General features: G+C 45.5%; 1 pseudogene; it reads right to left on the minus strand.

Moving 5' to 3' along the window:
• Window positions 1-11,502: 11,502 nt before the first annotated feature.
• LOC121537304 lies at window positions 11,503-12,170 on the minus strand (annotated as a pseudogene).
• Window positions 12,171-16,248: the final 4,078 nt, after the last annotated feature.

Raw genomic sequence — 16,248 nt, forward strand, 5'->3', positions numbered from 1 at the left:
GCGCCGAAACCAGTCATCCACCGCGGGAGCCTCGGTCTGGCTCTGGTGCCACGGTGCCAGGACCGGTTGGTACCCCAAAACACATTGGAAGGGTGTTAGGTTAGTGGAGGAGTGGCGGAGAGAGTTCTGAGCATATTCTGCCCATGGCAGGAACACCGACCACTCCCCCGGCCGGTCCTGACAGTAGGTCCGTAGGAACCTACCCACATCTTGATTCACCCTTTCCACCTGCCCATTGCTCTCGGGGTGAAAGCCAGAGGTCAGGCTGACCGAGACCCCCAGACGTTCCATGAATGGCTTCCAGACTCTAGACGTGAACTGGGGACCTCGGTCGGACACTATATCCTCTGGTACCCCGTAGTGCCGGAAGACGTGAGTAAACAGAGCCTCCACAGTTTGTAGGGCCGTGGGGAGACCGGGCAGAGGAAGGAAGCGGCAGGACTTTGAAAAGCGGTCCACAATGACCAGGATCGTGGCGTTACCTTGGGAGGGGGGAAGATCAGTGAGAAAATCAATACTCAGGTGAGACCATGGTCGTTGTGGAACTGGTAAAGGTTGTAGCTTACCCGCTGGGAGGTGACTAGGTGCCTTACTCTGGGTGCACACTGAGCATGAGGAAACATACACCCTCACGTCCTTAGCCAAGGTAGGCCACCAGTACTTCTCGGTCAGGCAGCACATTGTACGACCGATACCTGGATGACCAGAGGAGGGTGACTTGTGTTCCCAGTAGATCAGACGATCACGTACTGCAGCCCAGCTGGACACTGCGGTGGAGATGGATCTGTACGTAATGCCTGCGCTATATCTGCGTCCATCGCCCATACTACCGGCGCCACAATGCATGAGGCCGGGAGTATGGGGTGTTGTCTCTGGGCCTCTCCTCTGTGTCATACAGCCGAGACAGTGCATCTGCCTTCACGTTCTTCGTACCTGCAATGTATGAGAGTGTGAAATCAAACCGGGTGAAGAAGAGGGCCCACCTGGCCTGGCGAGCATTCAGCCTCCTCGCTGCCCGAATGTACTCCAGGTTACGGTGGTCTGTCCAGAAAAGGAAAGGGTGTTTCGCCCCTTCGAGCCAATGTCTCCACACCGTCAAAGCTCGGACAACAGCCAACAGCTCCCGATCACCAACGCTGTAGTTCTGCTCTGCTGAGCTGAGCTTCTTAGAAAATAAGGCACAAGGGCAGAGCTTGGGTGGCGTGCCTGAGCGTTGGGATAAGACAGCTCCTATCCCTACCTCGGACGCATCCACCTCCATTACGAACAGTAGTGATGGATCGGGGTGAGCCAGTACCGGGGCTGAGGTGAACAGACCCCGCAATCTACTGAATGCCAAATCAGCCTCAGCAGACCAGCGGAGCCGGGACGGCCCACACTTCAACAAGGAGCTAATGGGAGCTGCGACCTTGCCAAAACCCAGAATAAACCTTCGATAGTAGTTGGCAAAGCCAAGGAAGCACTGCACCTCCTTTACCGTGGTTGGAGTCGGCCAATTACGCACGGCTGCAATGCGGTCTCCCTCCATCTCCACACCTGTGGTGGTAATGCAATACCCGAGGAAGAAGATTGACTGCTGGAAAAACTCACACTTCTCTGCCTTGGCATAAAAATCATTTTTCAGCAGTCGGACCAGTACTTTGCGAACCAGGGACACATGCACGGCGCACGTAGCGGAATACACCAGGATGTCATTGATGTAGACCACCACACCACGACCAAGCATATCCCGAAACACCTCGTTCACAAAGGACTGGAAAACGGATGGAGCATTCATCAAACCGTAGGGCATCACCAGGTATTCATAATGCCCCGAGGTTGTGCTGAATGCTGTTTTACACTCATCCCCTTCCCGAATACGCACCAGGTTGTAGGCACTCCCGAGGTCTAATTTGGTGAAAAAACGGGCCCCATGCATTGACTCAATCACTGAAGGAATGAGGGGAAGAGGATAACTAAATCGTACCGTCACATTATTCAGTGGTCGATAATCAATGCACGGGCGTAAACCGCCATCATTCTTCTTCACAAAGAAGAAACTCGAGGAGGCAGGTGAAGTGGAGGGACATATATACCCCTGGCGCAGGGACTCGGTGACATATATTTCCATAGCCTCCGTTTCAGCCTGCGACAGGGGATACACATGACTCCTGGGAGGTACAGCGTCTACCCAAAGGTTTATCGCGCAATCCCCCTCCCGATTAAGTGGTAATTTAGTCGCTTGCGTCTTGGAAAACTCAAGCGCCAGATAATGGTATTCGGGGGGAATGTGCACGGTGGCGTAACGTCTGGACTTTCCACCGTGGTCGCACCAACGGAAACACCTAGACACCTACCCGGACACTCACGCGACCACCCCGTAAGAACCTCTGTGGCCATGAGAAATTGAGGTTGTGAAGGGCTAACCACAGGATACCCAATACTACAGCGTAAGCAGGAGACTCAATAATCAGAAAGGTGATGTGCTCAACATGTGTCTCCTGCGTAATCATGGTGACTGGTACAGTAACTTCCTTAACCAACCCGGACCCTTATGGTCGACTATCTATTGCTCTGATGGGGAGTGGAATGTTTAGGGGAACCAATGAAATGCCTTGACGGTGTGCAAATGCCCTGTCCATAAAATTCCCAGCTGCGCCTGAATCAACTAGCGCCTTACACTGGGAACCTACCAAGTGATCTGGAAAGGAGATAGATAAAGTACAGTGCGCCGCAAAGGGCTCTGAACAAGTTTGGGTGTTCATTACCTGGGGTGATGCGTGAGTACCCTGCCTACCGCCTCCAGACCCAAAAGAACGTTGACTGTGACGTGAGGTGGATTGTCCCTTCGTGCCACCAGAGTGGCACTGTCGCTGTCCTCCTGCGCTCTCTCGACCGGCGGCTCCCCCCAGCTCCATCTGCTCGGGGTCAGAGTCGTCCGGAGTGGGAACGGGCAGACCCCTACCAGGACGTCCTCTGGCTGCTAGCAGATTGTCCAGCCGGATGGCCATGTCCACCAGTTGGGATAACGATAGCATGGCATCCCGGCAGGCTAGCACGTCCTCCCTTAGATGGAACTGGACATTTTCTATCAGGGCCCGCTCGTTCCACCCGGACCCCGCTTCCAGCGTCCGGAACTCCAGCACGTAGTCCTGAGCGGTCCTCGTCCCCTGCCTTAGATGAACCAGTCCTTCGTCCGCCTCTCGACCCTCAGGCGGGTGATCAAAAACAGCCCGAAAGAGGCGAGCAAACTCCCCGTAGTTCTCCAACGTGGTACCTCCCTCGTTCCATAATGCGTTGGCCCACTCCAGGGTTCTCCCACAAAGGCAGGAAACGAGGACGGTCTCGATAGATCGGATCCTCTCCTCTCCAGACGTTCAACCACCTGTAGAACTCGATCCATCGCTTCCCCCAAGCTGGCCAACATCGAGGAATGCTCCTGGACCCTTGCCACATCTCCAGGCATGCAGTCTTCTCCTGCTGACTCCATATCAGATCAGGTGAGTGATTCTGTGACGAGGTGTGAAAGAAGGAGTCCGGCGCAGGAGGTAAAATACCAAAGTCCAGAGTTTAATCCGTTTGCATAAATCAAACGCCCAAGCGTCAAACGAAACTGTACAAGGGAAAACATCCACCTTGGCAATAACACAGTGAAATGTAGCTCAACCGAGCTACACGCTCTCACAACAAAACAATCACTCACAAAGACAAGGGGAACAGAGGGGAATGAGCACCAGGTGTGTGTGATTGATAAGACATGACAAGTGGAGTGATGAGAATGGGATCGGCAGTAGCTAGTACTCCGGTGACAACGAATGCCGAAGCCTGCCCGAACCAGGAGGGGGGGCAGCTTCGGCGGAAGTCGTGACATCAGCCTTAACCAATCATCCTCTACTCTTCACTGCTCTTCACTGCCTCAGCATACAACACCTTCTGTTCTACTCTGACCCTGGCAACCTCAACCCATCTTTTCACAACAGGCACTTCTGATCCCCAGCAACATGGGCATCCCCACAATTGACACATTTTCTTCCACCTATGCTACACATTCCTTTGTTCCATGCCCTCATTCACACTTCTCACATCTCGGAATCTCCCTCCTACAAACTGTTGCAACATGACCATAAGCTTGGCATCTAAAACACCTTAGTGGGTTCGGCACAAAAGCTCTCGTGGGATAACTGACATATCCTAACATGACTTTGTGAGGTAAAGACTCTGCTTCAAAACTCAAAAGGACTGACAGTGTCTTCTCAGTTTCGCCATGCTCGGCACTTGGTCTGCGTCACAAGCACGCCCATTAGACATGATCAGTGTCCTTAAAAGGGAAAGAGGCGTGGTTTGGGTGTGGTCCCGAGCAGGAAAGGATAATTTAAAGATCCTTTTATTATTTTTATTCACATGCTTTGAACTCGTTGAGAACGGCGATTGGCTAATGGAAAACAAGCTGCATTTCCCATAAACTAAAAGTACAGCTATCATGCTCATAAACAAATTATAGTGTTCAAAAACCATATTAATAGATTGTTTATATATAGTGTTTTGTTTTATTTACCTGCAGAAAATGCTGTTATTAAGTTAATATCAGTTCAGCTGCAGCATGTGGGAGAAGTCTGAGATCAGAGACGATAGATGAGTTTCCCATTAGTAATTATCAATTGGCGGGGCGTTCAAGTGTATTTTTCCCACTCCTATTCTTTTTAAAACAAATTTACGAGATGTTATGAACATGTAATGAGGCATAACCCTTTAGGTGTAATCACAGATTATCCATTATATTGACCAGATACTCTAGTGGCCGCTCTAACAATGAAAAAAAATGTGTTAAAAAATGGAAGGCAGTCAGGGGGAGGCATGACGAGGTGGGACCATTCTAGCCAATGAGAGGGCAGATACCCATACGAACAACAGGCACAACGGTTTCCATTAGTTACCGCTGCCACAAAGTCAAAATTGGCTATATTTTAAAAATGTATGAAAACCAAATGTGCTTTTTGGTCTTAATTTAAGGGTTAGGTGTAAGGTTAGCAGTGTGGTTAAGGTTAGGATTAAAATCAAATTCTAAGAAGATAAATTGTAGAAATAGGCAGGGTTTATGACTTTGTGGCTATGGTAACTAGTGACGACCAAAAAAGTGTTTTTTCTCAAAGTTGCCGGGATGTCACATGTCCTACTTATATCAGTATATTCGTAACAACCTAACTCTTACGAAATGCCTATTTGATCAAATAAGCCACACGTAGCAAATAAGCCAATCCATTTTTTGCTAACCAAATTCAACACTCTCTCATTGACCTCTATACAACAACTCCTCGCTTGGTGAGTGGAAATAATGACACCTGCTGGGCCCAGTTATCCCTCTCGCTTCGCTTCTTCCTCTATGGCGTAATCAGTCTTCCAGATAGATATACCAAGGTAGTGGGTTCGATCCCCGGGACCACCCATACACAAAAAAAATTATGCACGCATGACTGTAAGTCGCTTTGGATAAAAGCGTCTGCTAAATGGCATATTATATTATATTATATATACAATGTATGCAGCTGACAAGATTCTGTAGTCTACATCAGTGGCTTTATTTGACTGGACAGACCATCTACATCACTGATGACATGAGCTCTAGAGTGTTTCCTTTATTTTGGCAGTTACCTGTTACCACAGTGCAGGTATTGCAACCATATGCCATATAGGCCTAAACAGACATTGTTAATATACAGATGAGACAGACATATCCATATATTTACAGAAGGACTGATGATTATTATGAATTATCTTAATTTTACAATCAAATTGTGTTACTATTTACATCTCGTCAATTCGAAAACCAAGATGGCGTAGCAATGCGGTCGTGTATTCTGTTGTGTCCTCGTGTAAATAGCCAGTTTTTTTGTTTTTTGTCTTTTTTCGTATATATTTCTCTATCTCACTTTCCATCCTTTAACTAAATATACTTTCCTACAACCCACCTCACCCAATGTGGAATGGAATCTATTATTTCTTAATTTTTTATCAAGAACCTACGGCTGAAACTAGCCAGCTAGCCAGCTAACTAGCTACTTGCTATTAGCCACCATTAGTGGTCTTCACCACTGTCCGTGGCCTGCACTACCTACCAGCTCTAGCCTGGACAATTATCGGCCAGTGTGCACAGCGTGCTATCGACCCAGAGCATATCGGATTTTCTGCCGGAATCACTGAATCACTGGACCTTAACACCAGATCATCGCAATTAGCTAGCTGCAACCGAATGGCTGTTGTTGGCTAATCACCACTGTCCCGACGCACCAGTTAGCCTTGAGCTAGCCTCGAGCCAGGCCCATCTCCCTACTATCTACCTCTCTGTCAACCGGACGGGACCTCCTAGTGTCGACACGGAGCCCTGCCGATCCATCACGACTGGTCTGCCAACGTAATCGTCTGATGTGGTTTCAACAGGCTTCCCATTGCGACGACCATGAAGATCCATCTGCTAGCCCTGGCCCGCTAGCACGCGCAATCAACAGCCATGCCTCCTGCTCGCATGTGCTGTAGCAGCCTACGAACTGCTCCCGGACTTACCTATTGCTGTTCACTGGACCTTATGATCACTCAGCTACACAGCTGATGCCTGCTGGACTGTTCCTTTACACGGTACCCCATCCTGTTTATCTGTTTAGCCTCAGCCCAAACTTTCGTCGCCATTACCAGTTGTTGTCTTAGCCCTCTCGAATAACACCTGTGATTGCGTTATGCCTCTCTCCCATGTCAATATGCCTAGCCTATTGCTGTTTGGGTTAGTTCTTATTGTACTATTTCACTGTAGAGCTCCTAGTCCCGCTCAACCTGCCTCAGATAGCTCCTTTGTCCCACCCCCCATACACGCGGAGACCCGCTCAATCGGTACCTCCAGTGATGCTATCTCTTTCATCGTTACCCAATGCTTAGGTGTACCTCCACTGTACTCATATCCTTTCATATCCTTGTCTGTACATAATGCCCTGAATCTATTCTACAACGCCGGGAAATCTGCCCCTTTTATTCTTTGTACCCAACGCACTAGAAGACCAGTTCTTAAAGCCTTTAGCCGTATCCTTATTCTATTCCTCCTCTCTTCCTCTGGTGATGTAGAGGTTAACCCAGGCCCTGTAGCCCCCAGTATCACTCCTACTCCCCAGGCGCTATCATTTGTTGACTTCTGTAACCGTAAAAGCCTTGGTTTCTTGCATGTTAACATCAGAAGCCTCCTCCCCAAGTTTGACATTTCACTGCTTTAGCACACTCTGCCAACCCTGATGTTCTAGCAGTGTCTGAATCCTGGCTTAGGAAGGCCACCAAAAATTCAGAAATGTCCATCCCGAACTACAACATTTTCCGTCTAGATAGAACTGCCAAAGGGGGCAGAGTTGCAATCTACTGTAGAGATAGCCTACAGAGCTCTATCATACTATCCAGGTCTGTGCCCAAACAGTTTGAGCTTCTACTTCTAAAAATCCACCTTTCCAGAAATAAGTCTCTCACTGTTGCCGCTTGCTACAGCTCCCCCTCAGCCCACAGTTGTGCCCTGGACACCATACGTAAATTGCTTTCCCCCCATCTATCCTCAGAGTTCGTACTGCTTGGTGACCTAAACTGGGATATGCTTAACACCCCAGCCATCCTACAATCTAAACTAGATGCCCTCAATCTCACACAAATTATCAAGGAACCTACCAGGTACAACCCTAAATCCGTAAACATGGGCACCCTCATAGATATCATCCTGACTAATTTACCCTCTAAATATACCTCCACTGTCTTCAACCAGGATCTCAGCGATCACTGCCTCATTGCCTGCGTCCGTAATGGGTCCGCGGTCAAACGACCACCCCTCATCACTGTCATCCGAGCTGGTCATGGGTGCACCTCAGCCACGCTCAAGGTCCTAAACAATATAATAACCGCGATCGATAAAAGACAGTACTGTGCAGCCGTCTTCATCGACCTGGCCAAGGCTTTTGACTCTGTCAATCACCGCATTCTTATTGGCAGACTAAATAGCCTTGGTTTCTGAAATGACTGCCTCACCTGGTTCACCAACTACTTCTCAGATAGAGTTCAATGTGTCAAATCGGAGGGCCTGTTGTCTGGACCTCTGGCAGTCTCTATGGGGGTGCCACAGGGTTCAATTCTCTGGCAGACTCTATTCTCTGTGTATATCAATGATGTTGCTCTTGCTGCTGGTGACTCTCAGATCCACCTCTACGCAGACGACACCATTTTGTATACATCTGGCCCTTCATTGGACACTGTGTTAGCAAACCTTCAAACGAGCTTCAATACCATACAACACTCCTTCCGTGGCCTCCAACTGCTCTTAAACGCTAGTAAAACTAAATGCATGCTCTTCAATCGAACGCTGCTTGCACCCGCCCGCCCGACTAGAATCACTACTCTCGGCGGGTCTGACTTAGAATATGTGGACAACTACAAATACCTAGATGTCTGGTTAGATCGTAAACTCTCCTTCCAGACTCACATTAAGCATCTTCAATCCAAAGTTAAATCTAGAATTGGCTTCCTATTTCGCAACAGAGCCTCCTTCACTCATGCTGCTAAACATGCCCTCGTAAAACTGACTATCCTACCGATCCTTGACTTCGGCGATGTCATTTACAAAATAGCTTCCAACACTCAGCAAATTGGATGTAGTCTATCACAGTGCCATCCGTTTTGTCACCAAAGCCCCATATACTACCCACCATTGTGACCTGTACGCTCTCGTTGGCTGGCCCTCACTACATATTCTTTCGCCATTCCCACTGGCTCCAGGTCATCTATAAATCACTTCTAGGCAAATCCCCGCCTTATCTTAGATCATTGGTCACCATAGCAACACCCACCCGTAGTATGCGTTCCAGCGGGTATATCTCACTGGTCATCCCCAAAGCCAACACCTCCTTTGGCCGCCATTCCTTCCAGTTCTCTGCTGCAAATGACTGGAACGAACTGTAAAAATCTCTGAAGCTGGAGACACTTATCTCCCTCACTATCTTTAAGCATCAGTTGTCAGAGCAGCTTACCAATCACTGCACCTGTACACAGCCCATCTGTAATTAGCCCACGCAACTACCTCATCCCCATATTGTTATTTACATTGTTATTTATTTTACTAATTTTCACCCCAGTATCTCTATTTGCACATCATCTTCTGCACATCTATCACTCCAGTGTTAATACTAAATTGTAATTATTTTGCACTATGGCCTATTTATTGCCTTACCTCCATAACCTACTACATTTGCACACACTGTATATAGATTTTCTATTGTGTTTTTGACTGTACGTTTTGTTTATTCCATATGTAACTCTGTGTTGTTGTTGTTTTTATCGCACTGCTTTGCTTTATCAATGATGTCGCTCTTGCTGCCGGTGATTCTCAGATCCGCCTCTACGCAGACGACACCATTTTGTATACATCTGGCCCTTCATTGGACACTGTGTTAACAAACCTCCAAACGAGCTTCAATACCATACAACACTCCTTCCGTAGCCTCCAACTGCTCTTAAACACAAGTAAAACTAAATGCATGCTCTTCAATCGAACGCTGCTGGCACCCGCCCACCCGACTAGAATCACTACACTCGACGGGTCTGACCTAGTGTATGTGGACAACTACAAATACCTAGGTGTCTGATTAGACTGTAAACTCTCCTTCCAGACTCACATTAAGCATCTCCAATCCAAAGTTAAATCTAGAATCGGCTTCCTATTTCGCAACAAAGCCTCCTTCACTCATGCTGCCAAACATGCCCTCGTAAAACTGACTATCCTACCGATCCTTGACTTCGGCAATGTCATTTACAAAATAGCCTCCAACACTCTACTCAGCAAATTGGATGTAGTCTATCACAGTGCCATCCGTTTTGTCACCAAAGCCCCATATACTACCCACCACTGTGACCTGTACGCTCTTGTTGGCTGGTCCTCACTACATATTTGTTGCCAAACCCACTGGCTCCAGGCCATCTATAAATCACTGCTAGGCAAATCCCTTCCTTATCTTAGCTCATTGGTCACCATAGCAACACCCACCCGTAGTATGCGCTCCAGCAGGTATATCTCACTGGTCATCCCCAAAGCCAACACCTCCTTTGGCTGCCATTCCTTCCAGTTCTCTGCTGCCAATGACTGGAACAAACTGCAAAAATCTCTGAAGCTGGAGACTCTTATCTCCCTCATTAACTTTAAGCATCAGTTGTCAGAGCACCTTACCGATCACTGCACCTGTACACAGCCCATCTGAAATTAGCCCACCCAACTACCTCATCCCCATATTGTTATTTATTTTGCTCATTTGCACCCCAGTATCTCTATTTGCACATCATCTCTTGCACATCTATCATTCCAGTGTTAATACTAATTGTAATTATTTTGCACTATGGCCTATTTATTGCCTTACTTCCATAACTTGCTACATTTGCACACACTGTATATATATTTTCTGTTGTATATTTGACTTTATGTTTTGTTTTACCCCATATGTAACTCTGTGTTGTTGTTTTAATCGCACTGCTTTGCTTTATCTTGGCCAGGTCGCAGTTGTAAATGAGAACTTGTTCTCAACTGGCTTACCTGGTTAAATAAAGGTGAAATAAAAAGAATAATAATAAAACTAGTATTAGACCATGAATTTACCACTTGTTATTCACACCTTCACTCTTCCATGGTATGAAAGTGACTCCATATACTACAGATGTGGCATAGTTGTCAGTCTTCTATACTGAACAAAAATATAAACGCAACATGCAACAATTTCAAAGATTTTACTGAGTTACAGTTCATATAAGGAAATTCATAAAAATGAATTAATAGGCCCTAATCTATGGATTTTGCATGACTGGGCAGGGGCGCAGCCATGGGTGGCCCTGGGAGGTCATATGCCCACCCACTTGAGAGAAAGGCCCACCCACTGGGGAGCCAGGCCCAGCCAATCAGAATGAGTTTTTCCTCATAAAAGGGTTTTATTACAGACAGAAATACTCCTCAGTTTCATGAGATGTCCGGGTGACTGGTCTCAGACGATCCCGCAGGTGAAGAAGCCAGATGTGGAGGTCCTGGGCCGGTGTGGTTACACGCGGTCTACGGTTGTGAGGCCGTTTGGACGTACTGCCAAATTCTCTAAAACGACTAATGGTAGAGAAATTAACATTAAATTATCTGGCAACAGCTCTGGTGGACATTCCTGCAATAAGCATGCTAATTGCACACTCCCTCAAAACTTTAGACATCTGTGGCATTGTGTTGTGTGACAAAACTTCACACTTTAGAGTGCCATTTTATTGTCCCCAGCACAAGGCACCTGTGTAATGATCATCATGCTGTTTAATCAGTTTCTTGATATGCCACACCTGTCAGGTGGATGGATTATCTTGGCAAAGGAGAAATGCTCACTAACAGGGATGTAAACAAATATGTGTACATCATTTGAGGGAAATAAGCTTTTTGTGTGTATGGAACATTTCTGGGATCTTTTATTTCAGCTCATGAAACATGGGACCCACACTTCAGTATATTTTGCGAGCCAGCCTGCAGAATGTCCAGTGGTGCTCCACTCTATTCTCATTGGCTCACTCGCTCATGTGATGCACTCAAGTGTTCCGAATGGTGAAGCCCTGCTTCATGATGTAGTCCATTAGGTGAACCGTGATTGACACTTCCTGGTGATAGTCACACGGTCCAAAGGTGAACGACACCTGGAAGTCTCTGGTGTCCATCATGTGTTTATTCCACTTGGTGAAGTTTTTGCAGATGCCCTCCAGCAGGGCATCGACCTTGGTTGTTATGGTGAGCTGCGTGATAATGACAGCCACCGGGTTTGAGTACATGGAGAGCTTCCTCGTGCTGGACAGCTCCATCACCTGCTCAAAGATGTCCAGAGGATAGAGTGGCTTGGGGTCATTGAGGCAAGGAATCAGTGGCTCGATCTGGTAAGTCTGCCTCCTTCCTCAGGAGGTCCATCTCTGTGAAGTCCACAGGGACGGTAAGCTCAGACATAAGCAGGAAGTTTAGCACGTATCGGAAGAGCGTCCCGTCGAGGTCGATTAAGTAGTTTCCCTGGGTGTCCCGCGTTGTGGGAAAATCTCTGCGGAACATGTCTAGGTAGCGCTGCAGGGTCGATAGGGAGGTAGTGTACAGGTGGCCCCCCCACATTCAAGGTGACTGGGTTAGTCATCTACAGAGAGTGAGAAATTGAGAAATAATACATCAGGGCATTTCCATGTAAAAGGACCCATGTTCATAGGAGTATGTCAAATCTGGTGTCAAATGAAAGAGTCTATATTTTGTAGAAATTAAGTCATATATTTTTCAACAATTTTCTAGCCTATTAGGAATAAGCAAAGGCTTTGATTGATTACTGGACAAACAAATGGAAAAGGGGTCTTAGAAAACAGTGCTGAACGATTAATGCTTTTTGAGGTCGGTTCGGTTTAAAATAAAAAATACCAATAACTTTCGATATTTTTTAACAATTGATGGTAGTGTCTGTCCATTACAATACCTTATTAGGCTCTAAGCATCATTTATTCACATTACTTTACTTGAATAAAATATTTGGGTTGTGTATATTACATATTTGTTTTTAGTATGATGATGACTATTATTTCAAAACCACCCACAGTGTGGTGAAGAATGCGCAACAGCGCCTCTTCAACCTCAGGAGGCTAAGACCCTCATAAACTTTTACAGACGCAAAATGAGGGCATCCTGTCGGGCTGTATCGCCGCCTGATACGGCAACAGCACCGCCCGCAACCACAGGGCTCTCCAGAGGGTGGTGCGGTCTGCCCAACGCATCACCCGGGGCACGCTGCCTGCCCTCCAGGACACATACAGCACCCGATGTCACAGGAAGGCCAAAAAGGTACTCAAGGACATCAACCACCCGAGCCACAGCATGTTCACCCCGCTATCATCCAGAAGGAGAGGTCAGTACAGGTGCATCAAAGCTGGGATCGAGGGTTAGGCCATCAGACTGTTAAATAGCCATCACTAGCCGGCTACCACCGGCTACTCAACCCTGCCCTATATACATAGACATGGAATCACTGGCCACTTTAATAATGGAACACTAGTACCTTTAATAATGTTTACATACTGCTTTACTCATCTCATATGTATATACTGTATTCTATTCTACTGTATTTTAGTCAATGCCAATCCGACATTGCTCGTCCTAATATTTATATATTTTAATTACTGCAATTGAATTTGCTAATTGGGAAATCATAGTAGTCACAAACTACAATTGGGTCACCTGCTACAGTCTTCCCTTCCACTGGAATACTGTTATGTTCAGCTAATACTTTCTCATTTTTTTGTCTGGTGGTCAAAGCAAGTGTGAAAACAGTCTGGACAACCCCTCCCTCTCTCGCCGGTTAATGTCACCTCTCCCGGTCAAATACTTATTTCCCTCATTAAAATGCAAATCAATTTATAACATTTTTGACATGCGTTTTTCTGGATTTTTGTTGTTGTTATTCTGTCTCTCACTGTTCAAATAAACCTACCATTAAAATTATAGACTGATCATTTCTTTGTCAGTGGACAAACGTACAAAATCAGCAGGGGATCAAATACTTTTTTCCCTCACTGTATGTTTCACAAGTCTGAAGAGCACAGTACAGTAAAACATTTTTTAGTATAGTACATTTTAGTCATTTAGCAGACGCTCTTATCCAGAGCGACTTACAGGAGCAATTAGGGTTAAGTGCCTTGCTCAAGGGCACATCGACAGATTTTTCACCTAGTCAGCTCAGGCATTCAAACCAGTCACCTTTCGGTTACTGGCCCAACACGCTTAACCACTAGGCTACCTGCCGCCCCGTTCAGTACAGTACAGTAAAGTACAAAAAGTTGTGTAACGCAGGGGTTCCCAACCTTCTTTCCCTATGGCCCCCCCTTTTCAAATTTGAGTAATGGTAGCCTATATTAAATACAACACCGGCTTGATTTTGTTTAATTTGAGGGACCTAGGAAAATGGTGTCATTTTGAAGCTCATTTCCTGCAATTCTACGTAGTTTAACAAAACTCATTACATCTTTAGGTAGTCTATTAAATGATAATAATAATAATAATAAAAAATACAATATTATTCCACTACCAAATATGTTTTATTGTGATAATTTATATGAACCCTTAATTTAATTATGAATATGATATTTTACAGAAAGAAAAAAAAATCAATTGATAGCGACAGTGTCACACATTGTATAAGATGACTTCCAAACAAAGTCCAATTTCTTTGACTCCTTGACTTTGGTTGTAGCTCAGCTTCTGAATGTCAGAGGCAAACAAAAAATATTCCCATGTTTCCGCTTTTTTCTAGCCTAAAGCATTGCGGATTTATGCGTTGTTTTAGATCGATATAAACAATTGTGAATTTTTAAATATATATCCACTACCGGTCAAATGTTTTAGAACACCTACTCATTCAAGGGGCTTTCTTTATTTTTGCTATTATCTACATTGTAGAATAATAGTGAAGACATCAAAACTATGAAATAACACATATGGAATCCTGTAGTAACCAAAAAAGTGTTAAACAAATCAAAATATATTTGAGATTTGAGATTCTTCAAATAGCCACCCTTTGCCCTGATGACAGCTTTGCAAACTCTTGGCATTCTCTCAACCAGCTTCATGAGGTAGTCACCTGGAATGCATTTGAATTAACAGGTGTGCCTTCTTAAAAGTTAATTTGTGGAATTTCTTTCCTTCTTAATGCGTTTGAGCCAATCAGTTGTGTTGTGACAAGGTAGGGGTGGTATACAGAAGATAGCCCTATTTGGTAAAAGACAAATTCCATATTATGGCAAGAACAGCTCAAATAAGCAAAGAGAAACGACAGCCCATCATTACTTTAAGACATGAAGGTCAGTACATTCAGAACATTTTAAGAACATTGAAAGTTTCTTCAAGTGCAGTCGCAAAAAACATTAAGCGCTATGATGAAACTGACTCTCATGAGGACCGCCACAGGAAAGGAAGACCCAGAGTTACCTGCTGCAGAGGATAAGTTCATTAGAGTTAACTGCACCTCAGATTGCTGGCCAAATTAATGCTTCACAGAGTTAAAGTAACAGACACATCTCAACATCAACTGTTCAGAGGAGACTGCGTGAATCAGGCGTTCATGGTCGAATTGCTGCAAAAAAAAACACTACTGAAGGACACCAACACCTCAATACGAAGAAGAGACTTGCTTGGGCCAAGAAACATGAGCAATGGACATTAGACCGGTGGAAATTTGTCCTTTGGTCTGATCAGTCCAAATTGGAGATTTTTGGTTCCAACCACTGTGTCTTTGTGAGACGCGATGTGGGTGAACGGATGATCTCCGCATGTGTGGTTCCCACCGTGAAGCATAGAGGAGGAGGTGTTATGGTGTGGGGGTGTTTTGCTGGTGACACTGTCAGTGATTTATTGAGAATTCAAGGCACGCTTGGCTACCACAGCATGGCTACCACAACATTCTGCAGCGATACGCCATCCCATCTGGTTTGCGCTTAGTTGGACTATCATTTGTTTTTCAACAGGACAATGACCCAAAACACACCTCCAGGCTGTGTAAGGGCTATTTGACCAAGGAGAGTGATGTAGTGCTGCATCAGATGACCTGGCCTCCACAATCACCTGACCTCAACCCAATTGAGATGGTTTGGGATGAGTTGGACCGCAGAGTGAAGGAAAAGCAGCCATGTTTAAAGCTGTCATCAAGGCAAAGGGTGGCTACTTTGAAGAATCTCAAATATTAAATATATTTTGATTTGTTTAACACTTTATTGGTTACTACATGATTCCATATGTGTTATTTCATAGTTCTGATGTCTTAACTATTATCCTACAATGTAGAAAATAGTAAAAAATAAAGAAAACCCCTTAAATGAGTAGGTGTCTCCAAACTTTTGACTGGTACTGTATATATATTATACATACTTTGTTTACCCCTCAAATCAGGGAAGGTCCCATGCCATTAGCCAATCTGTGTTTTTCATTGCCTTCAAATCACATGAATGCATCCAACTGGTATTTATGGCTTCACAACTGGTAAACGCCCACCTCCCACATGGTTACAAACGCAGCATCAGAGTGGAAACTTGAGAGGCCCAACATAACAATCTTGTCACAACAGACAATGCAAGGAACATTGTGAATGCTAAACATTGTGAATGGCATTTAATTTCCCCCTGTACCGAAACCGTACTGTGAACCCAAAACATACCAAACCGTGGGTTTGTTGAACCGTTACA

This window comes from Coregonus clupeaformis, chromosome 24 (genome assembly GCF_020615455.1).
Source record: "Coregonus clupeaformis isolate EN_2021a chromosome 24, ASM2061545v1, whole genome shotgun sequence".
Classification (NCBI taxonomy): Eukaryota; Metazoa; Chordata; class Actinopteri; order Salmoniformes; family Salmonidae; genus Coregonus; species Coregonus clupeaformis.